We start from the raw sequence: 20,983 nt of genomic DNA, 5'->3' as shown, positions 1-20,983 counted from the left end.
TCAAACAACAACTCATAATAATTTTATGGCTGCTAAAGCAGAAAGTAAATAATTTTATATACTTATTCTTTAATATAATTTTAAAAAACATGTTTTTCTCATAAGTCAAAAATAGGACTTTTGGGGTTCGAAAATGACCTAAAAACGTTTTTTTAATTTGTTTCGAAAATAATTTTAAAAACACGTTTTTCACAAAAGTCGAAAGTAGGACAATTTTGGGGGCTAAGAAAGTGATGTTAAAAATGCCTTTTTTAAAATATTTTTTAAATAATACATAATTCTCTGATTTATTTAATTACATTACATTCATTTATTGGAAATGTATGTAAAATAAATGATTTTTTATTAAGGTTATTATATTATTTTATTATATTATATTATTATTAGGTAAAACGGATAGTAGATTGTTTTTGTAGGTTCAGGGAGATTAGGACAATTTTGTGAAAAATAAGAAAATCGTGAGTGACGCAGTCACAAGGGATCTTTTTATTTATTTTTTTAAATTGTCTTAGTGTCCCAGAACCTACAAAAACAATCTACTGGTATGGCAGTGAAACTTGGCAGATATGTTACGCTGGAGAACAGATTAGTTACAGTTTTGGCCACCATGTAGAAATCTAGCAGTGTACACTCTTTATATGACCACATGACATCCACATTGTCGTTTGACAAGCCATAACCTGAGTGAACACTATGGCAATCGAGATGAGACTGTAAGCTGTAAGTGAAAGTTTTTTATGTGAACAGCAGCAATAACGATGGTGCACTCAGAGAATTTCGCCGACTGAAAGGTCTAGGGAGAGGTCCCATATCATTAAATGGTTTAAATAAGGTGATAAGGAATTTAGAAAACATGGGTGAGTTTGGTGTGGCAACTGCGAAAGAAGCACGTCCTGTCCCGGTGGAAGGTACTGTCGACACTGCTGCAGCTGTAACTGACCATGCAGGACATACCCATGGTATTGATTGTGCTTGTTCAGCGTCACGTGAATTGTGTATCATGTGGTTAACGGTACGGAAAGATTTGCAGTCTACGTTTCTCTTGTACAAGATCCAGACAGTACGCCAACAAAAACCTCAGGATCCACAGCAACATTCAGAATTTGCTCTTCGGTCTCTGCTAAGGGTCTACATTCATGCTCATAAATTAAGGATAACTGCAGAATGTGCCTCTACACAAAACTAGCGCAAATAGCATAGGCACATGAGGAATACACACGACACAGATATGTAAGTCCATGGTATTAGTGATAAGTTGAGAAAACCGTCCTAAAACGCTAAAATACGCCATTGTTTCCTGCGCATGTACCCCAACATCAATATAGGATATGATCACCATGCACACATACACAGACTGCATAATGGGTTGGCATACTCTGGTCGAACAGCTGCTGGGGTATAGCCTCCCATTCTTGCATCAGTGCCTGTCGGACCTCCTGAAGCATCCTAGGTGTTTGAAGAAGTGCAGCGATACATTGACCAAGAGCATCCCAGACGCTCTCGATGGGGTTTAGGTCTGGAAGACAGGCAGGCCACTCCATTCGCCTGATATCTTCTGTTTCAAGGTACACCTCCACTATGGCAGCTCGGTGGGGCTGTGTGTTATTATCCATCAGAAGGAAGGTGGAACTCACTGCACCCCTGAAAAGGCATACTTTCTGGAGCAAAATGACGTCCCTACACTGGGCCTGTTACAGTTCCTCTGTCAAAGACATGCAGGGGTGTGCGTGCAACAATCACAATCCCACCTCACACCATCAAACTATGACCTCCATACAGGTCCCGTTCAAGGATATTATGGGGTTGGTATCTGTTTCCTGGTTCATGCCAGATGAAAACCCGGCGAGAATCACTGTTCAGACTGTACGTGGACCCATTGATGAACATAACCTGGGACCACTCTTCCAATGACCATGTACTGTGTTCCTGACACCAGGATTTACCGGCTCGCCTGTGACCATGGGTCAGTGGAATGCACCTTGCAGGTCTCTGAGCGAATAAACCATGTCTGTAGACTGAGTCTGGAGACAACTGTTCCAGTGGCTGCAGTAAGGTCCCGAGCAAGGCTACCTCCAATACTCCATGGCTGTCTGCGGGCACTGGTGGTGAGATATCCGTCTTCTTGTGGTGTTGTACACTGTGAACGTCCCGTCCGGTAATGTCTGGAAATTTTTCCTGTCTGCTGGAATCGTTGCCACTTTGTGGCACACGGAGGGCCCATGCTATGACCTGCTGTATTTGAAAAGGCCTCCAGTCGCCCTAGTATTCTACCCCTCATAACGTCATCAATATGTGTTCTTTGAGCCATTTTCAACACACGGTCACCATTAGAAAGTCTGAAAACGTCTGCAGACTTACTGCACCGTACTCTGACATGCACCAACACACCTCTGCGTATGTGGACTGCTGCCAGCGCCACCGTGCAACGACCACAGGTCAAATGCACCCATGGTTGATTTAAACCAGCAAATCGCCCACCAGAGCGTTTTTTTACAATTTATCAGCATTATCCTTAATTTATAAGCATGAGTGTAATCACGTGCCTGGGCAATATTCTGTGGTGTACCAAGGCACATTTCGTATTTGCGGGTGCAGTAACTACACAGAACTGCCCAATTGATAGTATTGTTAAACAGCGTGTTTTGCACGAAGCACAATTGCACTCGCCGTATGTGACTGTGTGGTGTGAATTCACTAGCACATTTATATTGGTCCGCAGTTTTTTTGAAGAGAATACAAATAGCAGGCCTGTCAGGTGTACCCTGACATCTGCATGTTGTCGTGACCCTCTTGTACGGCATGTCATTCGTCCAAGACAGGGAAACACATCATGTCGCTCTCCCAGTGAAACCTGTTTAGGGCAAAGCTTCCATAAATGCGTTATCCCCAGTGGCTTTCCACACATACAGCCTGCAAGATCGCCTGATCTGAATCCATGTGATTTTTGACTCTAGGGATATCTAAAAGACCACGTTTACCAGGGACACGTTCGGCCTCTACCTGAACTGGAGGCCGGTATGTGGAACACGGTGTTCAGATCCCACCGAAACTGCTGCGAGCAACTGTTGAAAACTTCGTTTTGCGGATGCAGCATCTCATCCACGTTTCCGGTGCTCGTATTGAACAAGCGATGTTTAATAATAAAATCAACATTGTGCGTTTCTCACTTGTTTGACCTTTACTGCACACGTCCTGTACCTAATCCATTACACATATTTGCACTTGGTGGCCATAACTGGTCCTAATTTTCCTCCAGAGTCAATCAGTTCCGCGTAAACTCACTAGCATATCTACCACGTTTCGCTGCCATACTTTAATTTTTAGCCCACACTGGACCTCTCTGAGTAGCTTAACTTTAATTATAACTACCCGGTACTATCCTGTCGTAGCGCTCCTGCAAGTGCCATAAGGGCAAGATTGGATTAATCACAAAGTGCACAGAAGCGTTTAAGCAATGTTCCTTGCCGCTCTCCACACGTAAAAGGGCGTGGGGAGGTGGAGGGAAAGACTATGTAGCTAGTACAATGGGAAGTATCCTCTCCTATGCACTTCACAGTGCTTTGCAGAGTATGGATACAGATGCAGAAACTATTTAGACGAGAAAGGAACAGAAAAACACAATATGATTTCAAAGCCAGTTACAACTTCATTCGAGACTAGGTAACGCCTAAACTATATCTAATTACCACTGGCGCAGAATCTAATGTTCGTCTGGCGATCCTGGCTGTTATTTTAGATATTGCCGTGATGCGTTGCCTGTTCGGAGATCCCTTGTCTGATCTAAATTTGGGCGACAAATTCCGGATAGTAATGGAGTTACTTCCGTCGCAAATTTGATATCTGGCCGACGTGAATGCATAGCACCCTTGTTCCGTGTCAGCGATTCCAACTAAATTTGAATGTCAATGCTAACACGCCAACGGTCGACTGGTTGCATACCTTTATTTATAAACATGGCGTACGAAAGATCACAACGTCAGCTTTTAGTTCACTGATTTTAGTTATACTAAACGACAGTTTATCCGAGGCCCGAAATGTAGGGACGCCAGTTATCGCTGAAACAACTGGTTGTCGGCTATTTTTTTTTTCAATGCCAGTTGAAACTCACTATTACAATCGTTTTAAATAATGGCTCTCTGTAATAACCGATTTTCGTTTTCTTCATTTTATTTCCTGTGCCACACGTAGAAATCAAACAAAGACTGAAAAATTTTGACTACCTCAGTTTCAGGATACCTAAAATTAAAAAACTAAATCAAATAGGCAAATAAAAGTAAACTTTAACCGTCCACCTTTCGCTACGTTTTACGAAAAGTGACAAGTCGTTGAATACTACAGAAAATCACCAGCATTCTCCTTTTGATTCTGATTTCTTTTATACTCTGCCCATACCACCATTTGGTATGGTAAAAGGTGACGTTGAAGGAGTCTATTGTTCGTGTTAATTTGTCCGTTTTGAAGGACTGCAAGCAGATAAAGGCATATAACCTGTGAACGAACTGTTAGGTTGTGTGATATCGCAAGTTTGTTGTGCCTCCTCTCTTTCTTAATCTTTTAAAGAAATTCGGAGCATCATACTTGATTGGTACCACACTTTGTAAAACACTTTCAAACCAGGAGCATTGCTGTTCTGTAATACAACTAGCGTCGGAAGACAAAAAGCATTAAAATACCATATAGACAAGATGGGGCAAATCTCACACAGTGTATGAACACGCATACCATGTCACAGGGTAACAGGTTCATGACTGTCTCAGCAGTGCTGCACCAATTCTTATGACATGTTTGTTGTCTGTTTCTATCAACGTTATTTTACTGTAACACTGATCACTTTTCCCATTTTCTTCACGGTGTTCGGAAATTCCTGTTACAAACTTCTAGGACTTGTAAAGGGGAGTAAGTATATAACAGTTTGAATAGGAAACCATGTACATAAACGTGCCAACACTACGTTGGCTTCAGTTCAGATATTTAACTCATAGACTTATTCTTGAGGAATTGAATTATGCATGACGCAGTACAGTTATTAAGAAACAACTCGAAAGGAAACATAGCGAAACATCCCTTTATCACTTAAGCACATTTCGTCTTTCTTGTTTGGGAATAATGTTAACAAATAATGTTTAAGCGCTAATATTAACCCTTAAACATTACATGTTTACATTATCATTAACACTTAAAATTAACACCTAAACATCACGTCTTTACATCATTCCAAAATAAACACTAACATATGTGAGTAAGTAATAAATGGATGTTTCGTTATGTTTCCTTTCGAACTGCATCACGCCTTCAAGCAGAAGTGGATGTGATAAGCATATGAATTTAGACATGGGTTCCTACTCAAAATACACTCCTGGAAATGGAAAAAAGAACACATTGACACCGGTGTGTCAGACCCACCATACTGGCTCCGGACACTGCGAGAGCGCTGTACAAGCAATGATCACACGCACGGCACAGCGGGCACACCAGGAACCGCGGTGTTGGCCGTCGAATGGCGCTAGCTGCGCAGCATTTGTGCACCGCCACCGTCAGTGTCAGCCAGTTTGCCGTGGCATACGGAACTCCATCGCAGTCTTTAACACTGGTAGCATACCGCGACAGCGTGGACGTGAACCGTATGTGCAGTTGACGGACTTTGAGCGAGGGCGTATAGTGCGCATGCCGGACGCCGGGTGGATGTACCGCCGAATTGCTCAACACGTGGGGCGTGAGGTCTCCACAGTACACCGATGTTGTCGCCAGTGGTCGGCGGAAGGTGCACGTGCCCGTCGACCTGGGACCGGACCACAGCGACGCACGAATGCACGCCAAGACCGTAGGATCCTACGCAGTGCCGTAGGGGACCGCACCGCCACTTCCCAGCAAATTAGGGACACTGTTGCTCCTGGGGTATCGGCGAGGACCATTCGCTACCGTCTCCATGAAGCTGGGCTACGGTCCCGCACACCGTTAGGCCGTCTTCCGCTCACGCCCCAACATAGTGCAGCCCGCCTCCAGTGGTGTCGCGACAGGCGTGAATGGAGGGACGAATGGAGACGTGTCGTCTTCAGCGATGAGAGTCGCTTCTGCCTTGGTGCCAATGATGGTCGTATGCGTGTTTGGCGCCGTACAGGTGAGCGCCACAATCAGGACTGCATACGACCGAGGCACACAGGGCCAACACCCGGCATCATGGTATGGGGAGCGATCTCCTACACTGGCCGTACACCTCTGGTGATCGTCGAGGGGACACTGAATAGTGCACGGTACATCCAAACCGTCATCGAACCCATCGTTCTACCATTCCTAGACCGGCAAGGGAACTTGCTGTTCCAACAGGACAATGCACGTCCGCATGTATCCCGTGCCACCCAACGTGCTCTAGAAGGTGTAAGTGAACTACCCTGGCCAGCAAGATCTCCGGATCTGTCCCCCAATTGAGCATGTTTGGGACTGGATGAAGCATCGTCTCACGCGGTCTGCACGTCCAGCACGAACGCTGGTCCAACTGAGGCGCCAGGTGGAAATGGCATGGCAAGCCGTTCCACAGGACTACATCGAGCATCTCTACGATCGTCTCCATGGGAGAATAGCAGCCTGCATTGCTGCGAAAGGTGTATATACACTGTACTAGTGCCGACATTGTGCATGCTCTGTTGCCTGTGTCTATGTGCCTGTGGTTCTGTCAGTGTGATCATGTGATGTATCTGACCCCAGGAATGTGTCAATAAAGTTTCCCCTTCCTGGGACAATGAATTCACGGTGTTCTTATTTCAATTTCCAGGAGTTTATTATGCACTCACTCCCCTCTACAAACCCTAGAAGCTTGTAACGACAATTTCCTAAAGCCCTGTATAATAAGGCAATATTTCAAAGCAGAGGATATTATATTAATAAAAATTACTCTTTTTTTAAACATGTTTACTAAAATACAAAAATATTTGGCATTGTTGCTATGCCAATGGATTTGTTTTATCTGGTTGTTAGTAAAAAGTAAAACCACCTGTTATAACCGATGCAAAACAAATACCGAAAAATACAAGTTATTCAGAATTCAAATACCTTTGTCGGTTTTAAACGGTCTGTTTTTCTTATCCCTACTGCACTACGCCAGTCCTAAGCTTTTTCTGTTTTATTCAAACTGAAATGTTCACGTGTAAGTTTCAGATCAAGTCGCCAGTAAAATAATACGAACATTTTCCTAGCCCAGCTTGAAGATGTAAATGTTTGGTGTTTCGTGGCTTTAACTGCAAACTATTTACGTGATCATAAAGTGAAGGACAATCAGACAAAATCAGATGGGAAAATAGCCTGTATTAAACTGAGCGACAGTCTAGATCCGCAACAGCTGTTTATTGTGTTTTCACTGTGTGACGACCAGTTTCGTACCCTAGAGGTATATCATCAGGTCACTTGAAAGTAATACTTCATGTGCCAAGACTTCCAAAGTGCGCATAAAAGCATGTCAGTCCTCGGTGAAACCTTGGAGGTAACGACAGATGGGCATCCGATCCGAACCACACATGACTGGAGATGCTTTACTGATACTATAGATTATTTTACCATCTCTGATTTTAAATTGTTTGATTGTCCTTCACATTATGTACAAGTTCTATATCTGTCATTGCCCGACCTACTCTATGTGATCAGAAGTATCTGGATACCCCCAAAAACATACGTTTTTCATATTAAGTGCTTTGTGCTGCCAGCTACTGTCAGCTACCTCAGTAGTGATTAGACATCGTGAGAGAGCAGAATGGGGAGCACCGCGGAACTCACGGACTTCGAACGTGGTCAGGTGATTGGGTGTCACTTGTGTCATACGTCTGTAAGCGAGATTTTCACACTCCTATACATCAATAAGTCCACTGTTTCCGATATGACGGTGAAGCGGAAACGTGAAGGGACACGTACAACACAAAAGCGTACTGGCCGACCTCGTCTGTTGGCTGAAGGAGACCGCCGACAGTTGGAGAGGTTCGTAATGTGTAATAGGCAGACATCTATCCACACTATCATACAGGCATTCCAAACTGCGTCAGGATCCACTGCAAGCACTACGATAGCTATGCGTGGGGTGAGAAAACTTGGATTTCATGGTCGAGCGGCTGCTCATAAGCAACACATCACACCGGTAAATGTCAAACAATGCCTCGCTTGGTATAAGGAGTGTAAATATTGGACGATTGAACAGTGTAAAAACGTTGTGTGGAGTGACAAATCACGGTACACCATGTGATGATCCGATGGCAGGGTGTGGGTATGGCGATTGCCCGGTGAACGTCATCAGCTAGAGTGTGTAGTGGCAACAGAAAAATTCGGAGGCGTTGGTATTATGGTGTGTTCGTGGTTTTCATGAAGGGGCCTTCTACCCCTTGTTGTTTTGCGTGACACTATCACAGTACAGGCTTACATTGATGTTTTAAGCACATGTCCTGATCTGAATTCTATAGAGCACCTTTTAGATGTTTTGGAAAGCCGACTTCGTGCCAGGCCTCACTAACCGGCATCGATAGCTGCCCTCAATGCAACACTCCTTGAAGAATGGGCTGCCTTTCCTTAAGAAACCTTCCAGCACCTTATTGAACCTGACTGAACGTATGCCTGCGAAGAAACTGTCATCAAGGTTAAGAGTAGGCCAACGCCGTACTGTATTCCAGCATTACCGATGGAGGGCTCCACAAACTTGTCATTTTCAGGCAGGTATGGGGGTACTTTTGACCACATAGTCATAGTGTAGAAGATTATTTGTGTTTACATGACGTTCATATTCTGCTTTTGACTGTAAATATTTTTATATTTACTGTAGTCTCGCCCTATACGTCACTGTCGCATCTGCAAACATATAATACAACACACCAGGAAACATAAAAGGAGAACAACAGTATGTAGAATAAAATTTGCAGTCTGATAACTTTCATATGCTAATTTCGATTCCATTTTGTTAACAAACAGCTGTTTTCCAGTACTTCAGCCTTAAAATGGAACCTACCTTTTGTCTCACATGCAACTGAGCCTATGTGATCTTTCCATCTCATCTACCAACCGATCAAAATCATCCGGACACCCCCTAGATCTGACGAGAGGCAGACCTGCCAGTATAAAAGGAAAAGGGCGCTACTGTGTTGTCAGTAGAGGAGCAGTGGCAGCAGAATGTGTCGGAGAGTTTAGTGATAATGATAAATAATAATGATCGTATGGCATTGTTGGCCGGGAGGCCCCATGCGGGGCAGTTCGGCCGCCGTATTACAAGTTCTCTTTAGTTGACGCCACGTCGGCGACTTGCGACTCAACGATGATGATGAATGGCACACAACACCGAGTCAGCACGAGGCAGAGAAAGTCCCCGACCTCGCCGGAAATCGAACAAGGAACCTCGTGCGCGGGATGCACGAACGCTACCGCAAGACCACGAGCTGCGGATAGTTCAGTGATTTCGAATGTGGACTCGTCATTGGATGTCACCTGAGTGAAAAGCCTATCAGCGTCATTTCAACCCTTCTGAAACTGCCCGACTGTTGGTGATGTGAGTGTGAAGTGGAGAAGCGAAGGAACAAACGCAGTTAAATAGAGACCAGGTAGACCTCATGTACTGTCGGATAGAGAGCGTCCAGCACTGAGGAGGATGGCTGTAAACAATCGCATGGTATCAGACTAGGAAGGACTCGTGGTCAGCGCTAAGCGGCGCCTGAGGTGGTTCAAAGAGCTACGCAGTGGACAGTGAACGACGGGTGGGCCGTCCGGTTGCTTTTATCAAATTCTTTTCTAATGGTTTTGCTGCTCCTTCTAACCTGTTGAGTAAGTCGATTGTTCACTCGAAATTTTCTCGTCAGAGGGTCTCACGCGCAGCGAGCGCGAGGCTGTTTGGGCCGAGAGTAGCGCCGTGGCTTGAGTGGTGACGCTCGGCGAAGTGTCGCGAGTGACGCGGACTTTGACAACGGACGCCGGGGCATTCAGCAGCAGTGTGTCTGAGGTGGTACCGCTCGCCACCACCGGAGACACCCGAGTCTCGAAGGCCTCTACTAGTGTCCTGAAGGACAGATCGGGGGACTGTGTATTGTTTTGGAATTCTGTGGTGCGGACTCTTGTGGGGTCTGCAGTGACTTGATGACACTGTGGCAGACTACTGTGGGAGTCTTCTCAATTATTCTTAATGTGGTATCCTGCCGCCGTCGTGTTAATTCTAGCTGGTCTATCCCTGGTTCGATCTCAAAGTTGAATTATATTTATCTTCACGTCAAAGTTTGAACAACGCTGTGACCACAAGTTGCTCCTGTTTTGTTAACATTCTAATCAACAACTATTGCATGCAACAAGTGTATAAGTGCCACCCCTTATCTTTCAGCTCTGTTAGTTGCTTGTGGTAAGAAATCTATGTTTCAGGTATTTCCACCCAATTGTTCTTCTTTGTTAACGTATTGTAAAGGGCACCTTCATGACTGATGTTTTGTTAAAGCGCACTTGCACCTTGGAAGTCTTGGCACATGAAGTATTAGTTTCAAATGACCTGATGATATACCTCTAGGGTATAAAACAGTTTGTCGTTCAGTGAAAGCCGGCCGAAGTGGCCGAGTGGTTCTAGGCGCTTCAGTCCTGAAACACGCTGCTGCTAAGGTCGCAGGTTCGAATTCAGCCTCGGGCATGGATGTGTGTGATGTCTTTATGTTAGTTAGGTTTAAGTAGTTCTACGTTCTAGGGGATTGATGACCTCCAAGGTTGAGTCCCATAGTGCTCAGATCCATTTGAATCATTTGAACCATACAGTGAAAACACAATTAACAGCTATTGCGCATTTGGACTGTCGGTCAGTTTAATGTAGACTATATTTCCATCTCTGATTTTAAATTGTGTTATTGCCCTTCACATTATGATCACGCAAACAGTTTGCTGATAAAGCCACGAAACACCAAACATTTGCATCTTCGAACTGCCATAGGAAACTCTTCGTAATATTTTACTGGCAACTTCATCTAAAAGTTACACTTGAACGTTTCAGTTTGAATAAAATCTCGAATAAGCTTAGGATAGGCGCGGTGCAGTTGGTATGAGAAAAACCCAGGAAGCATCCATTTGACAGGGGGGCTTGTACCCGGGTGTTATTATTTGCAGCCAGGCTCTTAAGTAATCTGGGTTTTAATTTGTCGTAATGTAAGCTAGTCTGGCCGAGCGTTTCTAGGAGCTTCAGTCTGGAACCGCTCTGCTGCTACGGTCGCAGGTTAGAATCCTGCCTCGGGCATGGATGTGTGTGATATCCTTGAGGTTTAATTATTTCTAAGTCTAGGAGACTGATGACCTCAGATGCTAAGTGCCCATTGAGCTTAGAGCCATTTGAATCATTTGTAAGCTAGTCAACGTTTTAATTTGTCTTACCGTTAGCTAGTCAACGGGAATTATTACTTGACGTCAGTTACAGAAAATCGCTATTTAATTCTGTCACTACTGTTTTCTTGGAATACCATAGTTTCTATTTAGATGCATCAATTCCCGTAGGTGGATACTGTATGAAAAGTGTGTGTACCTGAGATTTACGTTATTTGGTGTTTGTATGTTTAAGCTCTGAATTTTAAAGTGTTCACCAGCACAAGTCATTTAAGTATTACTACTCCTTTTAAAATCTGTTCACTGCAGTGAACTTTGCTATAGCGCCTTTTACAAGTTTTAATTATTCAAGTGGTAATTGTAAGTTAATTCTTCTGGATCTAAATTACGCGAAGGCACAGCTAAGTTTCCTAACTCAGTCTTTCACTTGTGTAGCTGTTACCAACCTCTACGAAATTGATGTCAGTTCTGAAACCTACTTTTCATGAGCTGTAGTTAGCGTCTAAAATTAGTAGTTTCAGCTCGGTTTCATGTGAGTCAGCATCACACTGTTAAACTGTTATTTATTGTTGCACCATGTCATCATGTAATAGGAAGTACATAGCATGTGTTATTCGTCCTATGAAGTTTAAAACAAGGTTTTCGGGTTTTCACACTGAACTTGGAATTACTGTATACTAAATTATTTTAAGATAAATGTGTAACTTAATTTCGACCCAGAAGCTTATCACTTCGTTCCCTCTCCTACCACTGCAACTGGCAACTACTGATTTGGACTGATGAATCGCAGTATGTCTCGAGCAGTCCGATGGAAGAGTTTGCATCTGACTGCCTGGAGAATAATGCCTGCGACTGTGTGTAGTGACAGCAGTGAAGCAAACGGGAGTTGGTATTACCGTAAGAGCGTGTTTTTAGTGTGCAGTGTCCTGTCACCTTACTGTGCTTTAGAAAATGCTAAATGTCGAGAGATACGAAGACATTTTACAGCATTGTGTACTTCGCACAGCAGAGCAGCATTTCGGAGACGATGATTGTCCTTAATCAGCAACCTGTCAGTTTAGCCGAGGGCGCTAATGCGCTGCTTCCTGGACTCGGGTAGGAGCCCCGCCCCCAGATAGAATTCGCCCGGCGGATTAACGACGAGGGACGGTGTGCCGGCCATCCTGGATGAGGCTTTTAGGCGGTTTTCCGCAACCCCCTAGGTGAATACCGGGCTGGTCGCCACGTCCCGCCTCAGTCACACGACTCGCAGCCATTTGAAACACATTCGCACTATTTAATGCCTTATAAGCACCAGAAGACATGATGAACTGCACTAGACACGATGTATCTACATAATAGGGTGGGTTCGTGCACTACCCAGAGAAAGAAACTATGAATGTGTAAAATAGGAAACTGGTACGTAATACAATACATAGTTTATTTAACGTATCAGACAAAACATCACAGTCGTATCTAGGGAGAAGATTACCGCACAGAGGCGATTATAAAACGTCTAAAACAATAAAACTGTTTCCTGGCTCAAAAGAAACCTACTCCTCAGTTGTTGCTACATCAGAGTAAAAAAACGCCAGAACTTTTCAACACAATCGTCCCTTGAAGGAGAATAAATTACATTGAGCATACATTCGTGGGTGGGGAAGTCGAGTATAGTTCAGCAACGTGCAAATCTGTAAACTTCTTGCCAAAGTATTGCGTGTCAAATAGAGTGCCCATCGTAAGAAAAGTCAGAAAGAGAAATATATCATTTTTGTGGATGAAATACAATGTTTAGAAAGCATGAAAACTGAAGTGCTAAACATCAATCTAGGTATAGTGCGGGTCAGTGAAATGAAATGGGATGAAGACAAGGACTTCTTGTCAGATGAGTATAGGGTAATATCAACAGCAGCAGATATTGGTATAACGGGAGTAGTATTAGTTATGCACATGTGAACACTTATTGCGTTGTTCGCATCAGAATTGACAGCAAATCAACGACGTCTCAGGTATACCTGCCGACGTCACAACCTGAAAATGAAGAGATTGAGAAAGTATATGAGATTACTGAACGAATAAATCCCTACGTAATGGGAGATGAATGCCTAATAATCGTGGAGGATTGGAATGTGGTTGTAAGGCAAGCAAGAGAAGAAAGGGTTCCGGGAGAATATGAGCATCGCACTAGGAATGAGAGAGGAGAAGGACGAAATACGTTCTATAATAAATTTCAGCTGGTAATAGCAAATGCTCCATTCAAGATTCACAAGAGCAGGAAGCATACTCGGAAAAGGCCAGGGGATAAGGGAATATTCCAGTTAGATGACAACATGGTCAGGCAGAGATTCTGAAATCAGATGCTAAATTAAGGCGTACCCAGGAACAGATATAGACTCAGATCACAATTTAGTAGTGATGAAGAGTAGGCCGAAGTATAAGAGACTATTAAGGAAAAATCAATGGGCAAACAAGTGGGATGAGGAAGTATTAAGGAATGAGGAGATACGCTTGAAGTTCTCTGAGGCTGTAGATACTGCGATAACGAATAACTCAGTAGTCAGTTCTGTTCAAGAGAATGGACATCTCTATAAAGCAGCGGTTCTCAAAGTGTGGGCCAGAGCGTACTGGCGCGTCCTAGAACATTCACGGGTGCGCCCTGTTATGTTTTAGAAAAACATATGTCCAAACATAAAAGGACACAGAGCTACTCAATTTTATCCATTTCACGACAGGTATATTACGGAACGGGTTCTTAAGTTTTGTCGAACAGTTCAGTTTGGTTAAGGAAATAAAGTACCTTATTCTACTTGCAGCGTCGATAGTATTAGGAAAGTTTCACGCCGACTGTCTTCTCTCTTTCATTGTCTAACAGTAGCAGCTGTTGAACAGGGCAAAGGTATTTCAATATAATGAGTGATGATAAAGCCATTGCTGGTCAATCAAGGTCATCCCTTTCACCACCGAGAAGTGGAGCGACTTCTAAGGTACGTGTAATTCGCAGTGGGGAGAGAAAAATGATTATTCAGATGGCAGAATGCTGCGGCCTCGAGAAACAGACTGGTCGTATAAATCCCACATTGCTACAATCATAACAATATGCAGTGGTGGGTGTGATTAATTTGTTTAATAATGAATGTAACTGTATTTATAAAAGTAACACTTAATACAAGGTAAAGTTCGGTGCGGCCAACACAGTAACTTATTTGATATGTTGCAAAAATCTTGCAGTCCAAGACTGGAATCATGGACTGCAAGTTTCTTACAACATAATGCTTCATGGTCATTCATAATTAATAAATTCCTCAAATGCCATTTTCTTCAACTCCTTCAACTAGAACTGCACTGCAACAGCCTAACATTAACTTCACAATTTTTGATAGGAATAATGCGCTTTTATGGGACCCTTTTTACTTTGGTGTGTAAAATACACCAATCGCACGCGTCCGTGGATGATTAGCACTGGTCGCAAAATTTTCGTAACCATCGCCCCAACTTATCGCCTTTCTCCCAGTAAAGCCGTGAAAATTACTTTCGGATGCCTCGTTCAGTGTCTTCTTTCCGTAATCAAACGGTACGACACTTAGGTCGCTCTTAAGGTTTTTAAATAAACATTGAGTTAATCCACAGTGTTGTCAAGCGTTAATGGATTTCTGGTTAGATCCAAACGTTCAGAATCAGGAGAAAACGGTGAAAAAATATTTGACTGACGGATTTTTCCGACGGAAGCTCATACGGATACTATCTGATCGTGTCATACTCTTGTTTCGCAGCTGATTTGCCTATGCACGTTTTTCCTTTATGATGGTAGCCATACTGAAATTGAGCCTTGAACGCTGTGCACGTGTTCACAACTTCTCCATAAAACTGGAATGTTTTGTGCCATTCCCAGAGATTGCGAAGTAGCCAACCCATTCCACCTAACTCCGAATGGCGCTGCAACAGAACGTAGGAAGTGAAGTCCATATTATTATACACTACTGGACATTAAAATTGCTACACCAAGGAGAAATGCAGATGATAAACGGGTATTCATTGGATAAATATATTATACTAGAACTAACATGTGATAACATTTTCACGCAATTTGGGTGCATAGATCCTGAGAAATCAGTACCCAGAACAACCACCTCTGGCCGTAATAACGGCCTTGATACCCCTAGGCATTGAGTCAGAGCTTGGATGGCGTGTACAGGTACAGCTGGCCATGCAGCTTCAACACGATACCACAGTTCATCAAGAGAAGTGATTGGCGTATTGTGACGAGCCAGTTGCTCGGCCACCAGACGTTTTCAGTTGGGGAGAGATCTGGAGAATGTGCTGGCCAGGGCAACAGTCGAACACTTTCTGTATCCAGATGGGTCCGTATAGGACCAGCAACGTGCGGTCATGCATTACCCTGCTGAAATGTAGGGTTTCGCAGGGATCGAATGAAGGGTAGAGCCACGGGTCGTAAAACATCCGAAATGTAACGTCCACTGTTCAAAGTGCCGCCAATGTGAACAAGAGGTGACCGAGAAGTGTAACCAATAGCACCCCATACCAACACGCCGGGTGATACGCCAGTAGGGCGATGACGAATACACACTTCCAATGTGCGTTCACCGTGATGTCGCCAAACACGGATGGGACCATCATGATGCTGTAAACGGAACCTGGATTCATCAGAGAAGAGGACGGTTTGTCATTCGTGCACCCAGGTTCGTCGTCGAGTACGCCATCGCAGGCGCTCCTATCTGTGATGCAGCGTCAATGGTAACCGTAGCCATGGTCTCCGAGCTCATGGTCTATGCTGTTGCAAAAGTCGTAGAACTGTTCGTGCAGATGGTTGTTGTCTTGCAAACGTCCCCAGCTATTGACTCAGGGATCGAGACGTGGCTGCACGATCCATTACACCCATGCGGATAAGATGCCTGTCATCTCGACTGCTAGTGATACGAGGCCGTTAGGATTCCAGCACCCTGCTGAACCCACCGATTCCATATTCTGCTAACAGTCATTGGATCTCGACCAACGCGACTAGCAATGTCGCGATACGATAAACCGCAATCGCGATTGGCTGCAATCCAACCTTTATCAAAGTCGGAAACGTGATGGTACGCATTACTGCTTCTTACACGAGGCATCACAACAACGTTTCACCAGGCAACGCCGGTCAACTGCCGTTTGTATGTGAGAAATCGGTTGGAAACTTTCCTCATATCAGCACGTTGCGCGTGTCAGCCTTGTGTGAATGCTCTGAAAAGCTAATCACTTGCATATCATAGCATCTTCTTCCTGTGGATTAAATTTCGAGTCTGTAGCACGTCATCTTCGTGGTGTAGCAGTTTTAATGGCCAGTAGCGTAACTGGTCATTCTGACCTTTTAGCTGCCGCGACAGTGTATCAAAAAATTATAAATAACATCCGCAACCAGGCACTTTTTAATAACATTTTACTGAAAATGAGTACCTTTCTGTTGTCAATAAAATATTATTCAAAAGAGAAACTGGGAGAGGAAATTATCTGTGAGAGCTGCTTATTCTTTGACCTCGAGCTGTCCCTGACTAAAGGTATTTCGTTTCACGTTCTTTACTACAGATGAGTAGCACATGTGAACATGATCGTCATTGTTAATGAAGCCTTGCTACTTCTGAGCGTCGGTTTAGTATCCAGCGGATTCACGACAGAAGCTTCCACCAAGGTTAACGTAACTTGAAAATTATCGTTAGCAGCTCTGTTAAGCCACGGAGACACAGGAATCCAGGCCCAGGAGGAAAAAGCGTTTTCCTTGTCGTGCGCTTGACGTTATCGCATAGCTTTCAGATGATATGTCAGTGAGGTGTCGTTAGCGTACACGGGGCTTGTGTTATGGTTCAAATGGCTCTGAGCACTATGGGAATTAACATCTATGGTCATCAGTTCCCTTAGAACTACTTAAACCTAACTAACCTAAGGACAACACACAACACCCAGCCATCACGAGGCAGAGAAAATCCCTGACCCCGCCGGGAATCGAACCCGGGAACCCGGGCGCGGGAAGCAAGAACGCTACCGCTTGTGTTATGCGTACAGCATACTGCTTATTTCCAAAGCGCTAGAAATGAATCTTACATGCAAAATACTATCGAATAAAATGGACAGATTTCTGAAAACCAAGCATGCCATCGAAGAATCCGATTCTGGAAGTTAAGTAACAAATTCCTAAGTGCAAGTAAAAAAGTAAAACAGCAGCTTACTCGTAAGTACCATGAAAGCTACTTAAGCTATGGTTTCACTTGGACTGGTAGTGAAGATTATCCTTTCCCACTATGCTTAGTATGTGGGTATGAATTCTCAAATGAAACTCTGCTTCCTAATATACTGAGCAAACATTTTAAAACAATGCATTCACATTTTCAAGATAAACCAGTAAGCTATTTCAAGAGATTGTCTGAACAGCAAACAAGAGCAGCAAATTCTTTTAAAAGTATGAGATCTGTTTCTGATAAAGGTTTGATTGCTTCCTACGAGTCCCTGAACTAATAGCAAAGAGTATGAAGGCTCATGCTATAGCTGAGCCACTTATTTCTCCTGCTTGCAAAAAAAATAGTAATGTTGATGTTATGAAATGAAGCAGATATGGCAATAAGCAAGATTCCTTTGTCGAATGATACAGTCCACAGGCGTATGATAGAAATGTACAGTGATATTGAGAAAAATGTATACAGTAATAAACTCAGGCAATCAATCTTTGCTTTCCAGAATGAGATTTTCACTCTGCAGCGGAGTGTGCGCTGATATGAAACTTCCTGGCAGATTAAAACTGTGTGCCCGACCGGGACTCGAACTCGGGACTTTTGCCTTTCGCGGGCAAGTGCTCTACCAACTGAGCTACCGAAGCACGACTCACGTCCGGTACTCACAGCTTCACTTCTGCCAGTATCCGTCTCCTACCTTCCAAACTTTACAGAAGCTCTTCTGCGAACCTTGCAGAACTAGCACTCCTGAAAGAAAGGATACTGCGGAGACATGGCTTAGCCACAGCCTGGGGGATGTTTCCAGAATGAGATTTTCACTCTGCAGCGGAGTGTGCGCTGATATGAAACTTCCTGGCAGATTAAAACTGTGTGCCCGACCGAGACTCGAACTCGGGACCTTTGCCTTTCGCGGGTAAGTGCTCTACCAACTGAGCTACCGAAGCACGACTCACGTCCGGTACTCACAGCTTCACTTCTGCCAGTATCCGTCTCCTACCTTCCAAACTTTACAGAAGCTCTTCTGCGAACCTTGCAGAACTAGCACTCCTGAAAGAAAGGATACTGCGGAGACATGGCTTAGCCACAGCCTGGGGGATGTTTCCAGAATGAGATTTTCACTCTGCAGCGGAGTGTGCGCTGATATGAAACTTCCTGGCAGATTAAAACTGTGTGCCCGACCGAGACTCGAACTCGGGACCTTTGCCTTTCGCGGGCAAGTGCTCTACCAACTGAGCCACCGAAGCACGACTCACGTCCGGTACTCACAGCTTCACTTCTGCCAGTATTCGTCTCCTACCTTCCAAACTTTACAGAAGCTCTTCTGCGAACCTTGCAGAACTAGCACTCCTGAAAGAAAGGATACTGCGGAGACATGCAGAGTGAAAATCTCATTCTGGAAACATCCCCCAGGCTGTGGCTAAGCCATGTCTCCGCAGTATCCTTTCTTTCAGGAGTGCTAGTTCTGCAAGGTTCGCAGAAGAGTTTCTGTAAAGTTTGGAAGGTAGGAGACGGATACTGGCAGAAGTGAAGCTGTGAGTACCGGACGTAAGTCGTGCTTCGGTAGCTCAGTTGGTAGAGCACTTGCCCGCGAAAGGCAAAGGTCCCGAGTTCGAGTCTCGGTCGGGCACACAGTTTTAATCTGCCAGGAAGTTTCAATCTTTGCTTTGCAAGTTGATGGATTAACAGACATTATCAACCAGTCGCATCTCTTAGTATTTGTCCGTTTCATTAGTCAAGATCAAATAGTAATCTTTTTTGCAAGGAATTAAGTGCGTCTACTAAATGTGAGGACGTTTTCTACATTTTAAATGGTTGTCTTAATAAGTGGCAGTTAACATGGAAGCCGTGTGTAGGCATTTGTACAGGTGGCGCCCCTTCAATAGTAGACTGCGTTAAGAGCCTTATCTCTTGTAAATCAAATGATAAAAAATAAAATAAAGATGTTATAGTAATTCACTGTTTTCTTCATAGGGAGGCCTTAACAGCAAAAACATTGGGAGAAAAACTGAAAAATTGAGAGATGTCTTAGAGCAAGTCGTTCAGATTCTAAATTTTATTAAAACTAGTCCCGTCAGAACCTGTTTATTCGACTAACTTTGTGTCGGTATGGAGTCAGAACACAGACGGTCGTTTTTATATACACAAGTAAGGTGGTTGCCGAGAGGGAAAGTACTTACCCGTGCACATGTGCTACGACAAGAAATTCTCGTGTTTTTCGAAGAAATGAAACATTTACATTTTTGCAACCTCCTTCGGAGTGAATTTTGGTTTACCAAATTGCAGTATTTGGCAGATATATTTCAGCAGTTCAAGATTTCGAGCACTAGCAAGCAAGGGAAGGAAGAAAATATCTTTGCATCCACCGAGAAAATTAAAGCGTTTCACAGGAAACTACAAATATGGAAAAGAAAAGCTGTTCAAGGTAACTCGGAAATTTTTTCGTTGGTAAGGACTACGTGCATAAATGAAATAATTGCAATAGTAGTAGATCAGTTAATAAGTTTATAAGATAAACTGACTTCATATTTTCCATCTCTCAACGCTGAACAGAATGATTGGTTTTCGAAACCCGTACATGAAAACTTCAGATGATTTCGACTTGACATTAACAAAAGAAGAAGAGCTGGCAGCTATGTCTACGGAACGTCGGCTGAAGATTAAGCATAAGGAATTGTCTCTTGAAGCCTTTTGGATTTCTATAAAAAGAAGAATATGTGTCGATATCTAAAAAGACTTTGAAAACTTTACTTCAATTTTCGACGTTATATTTATGTGCTTTAACATTTTCTGCACTCACTACAATCAAATGTAAAAAGAGAGGAACTCTTCAATCTATTGACGAGAAAATGAGAGTTTCTCTTTCACATACATTTCCAAACGTTGAATAAATCGCGAGGACACATCACACTCATGTTTCTCGTAAACACTAGAAAGGTACATTTCATTTTTATTGCATTATTACTTTTATCTATAATTTGAATTAATCGTTAGCTTTATTGCATTATTTCAAATTCAATACGTTTCACTTAATGGTTTGTCTTGCCTTTCGTCTTGGCAGGGTAGGAGGCAACACAGCGCTCGGCGATCGCATTTGGGTGACAATCGTGCTTCATGTATCTCTCTCACTTCTTATACAAAAATCATTTGTTCATGTTGTGATAATGTATGTTTTCTATTAATATAAGTTGTATTTTCTGTAGTCTTGACGCGAAATTCAAAATAAAATGACTTAATTGTTATTTTATCATAGTATTTATTTTAAACATTGACTGTTGTGAAATAGTCCTCAGAAATGTGTGTATAGTGCGCCCACAATTATTTGCGTTCTTTCAAATGCGCCCGAAGCTCAACTGAGAACTACTGCTATAATCACAGAAGCTGGAAAGCAAAATTTTGGTACAAAGAACGTAATTGCGAAGAAACCAACGGTACCAGAAGAAATACTTCAGTTGATCGATGAAAGAAGGAAGCATAAAATGTTCAGG

General features: G+C 43.3%; 1 non-coding gene across 1 annotated transcript; it reads right to left on the bottom strand.

Annotated features, from left to right (window-relative positions):
- Positions 1–18,668: 18,668 nt before the first annotated feature.
- Trnas-cga (transfer RNA serine (anticodon CGA)) lies at positions 18,669–18,743 on the bottom strand. The gene has a single exon. It is a non-coding gene; the product is annotated as a tRNA-Ser (tRNA).
- Positions 18,744–20,983: the final 2,240 nt, after the last annotated feature.

Source organism: Schistocerca gregaria, chromosome 10 (assembly GCF_023897955.1).
Source record: "Schistocerca gregaria isolate iqSchGreg1 chromosome 10, iqSchGreg1.2, whole genome shotgun sequence".
Taxonomy (NCBI): domain Eukaryota; kingdom Metazoa; phylum Arthropoda; class Insecta; order Orthoptera; family Acrididae; genus Schistocerca; species Schistocerca gregaria.
Note: the sequence above shows the minus strand (reverse complement) of the source record. Positions and strands in the feature narration are given on the sequence as shown.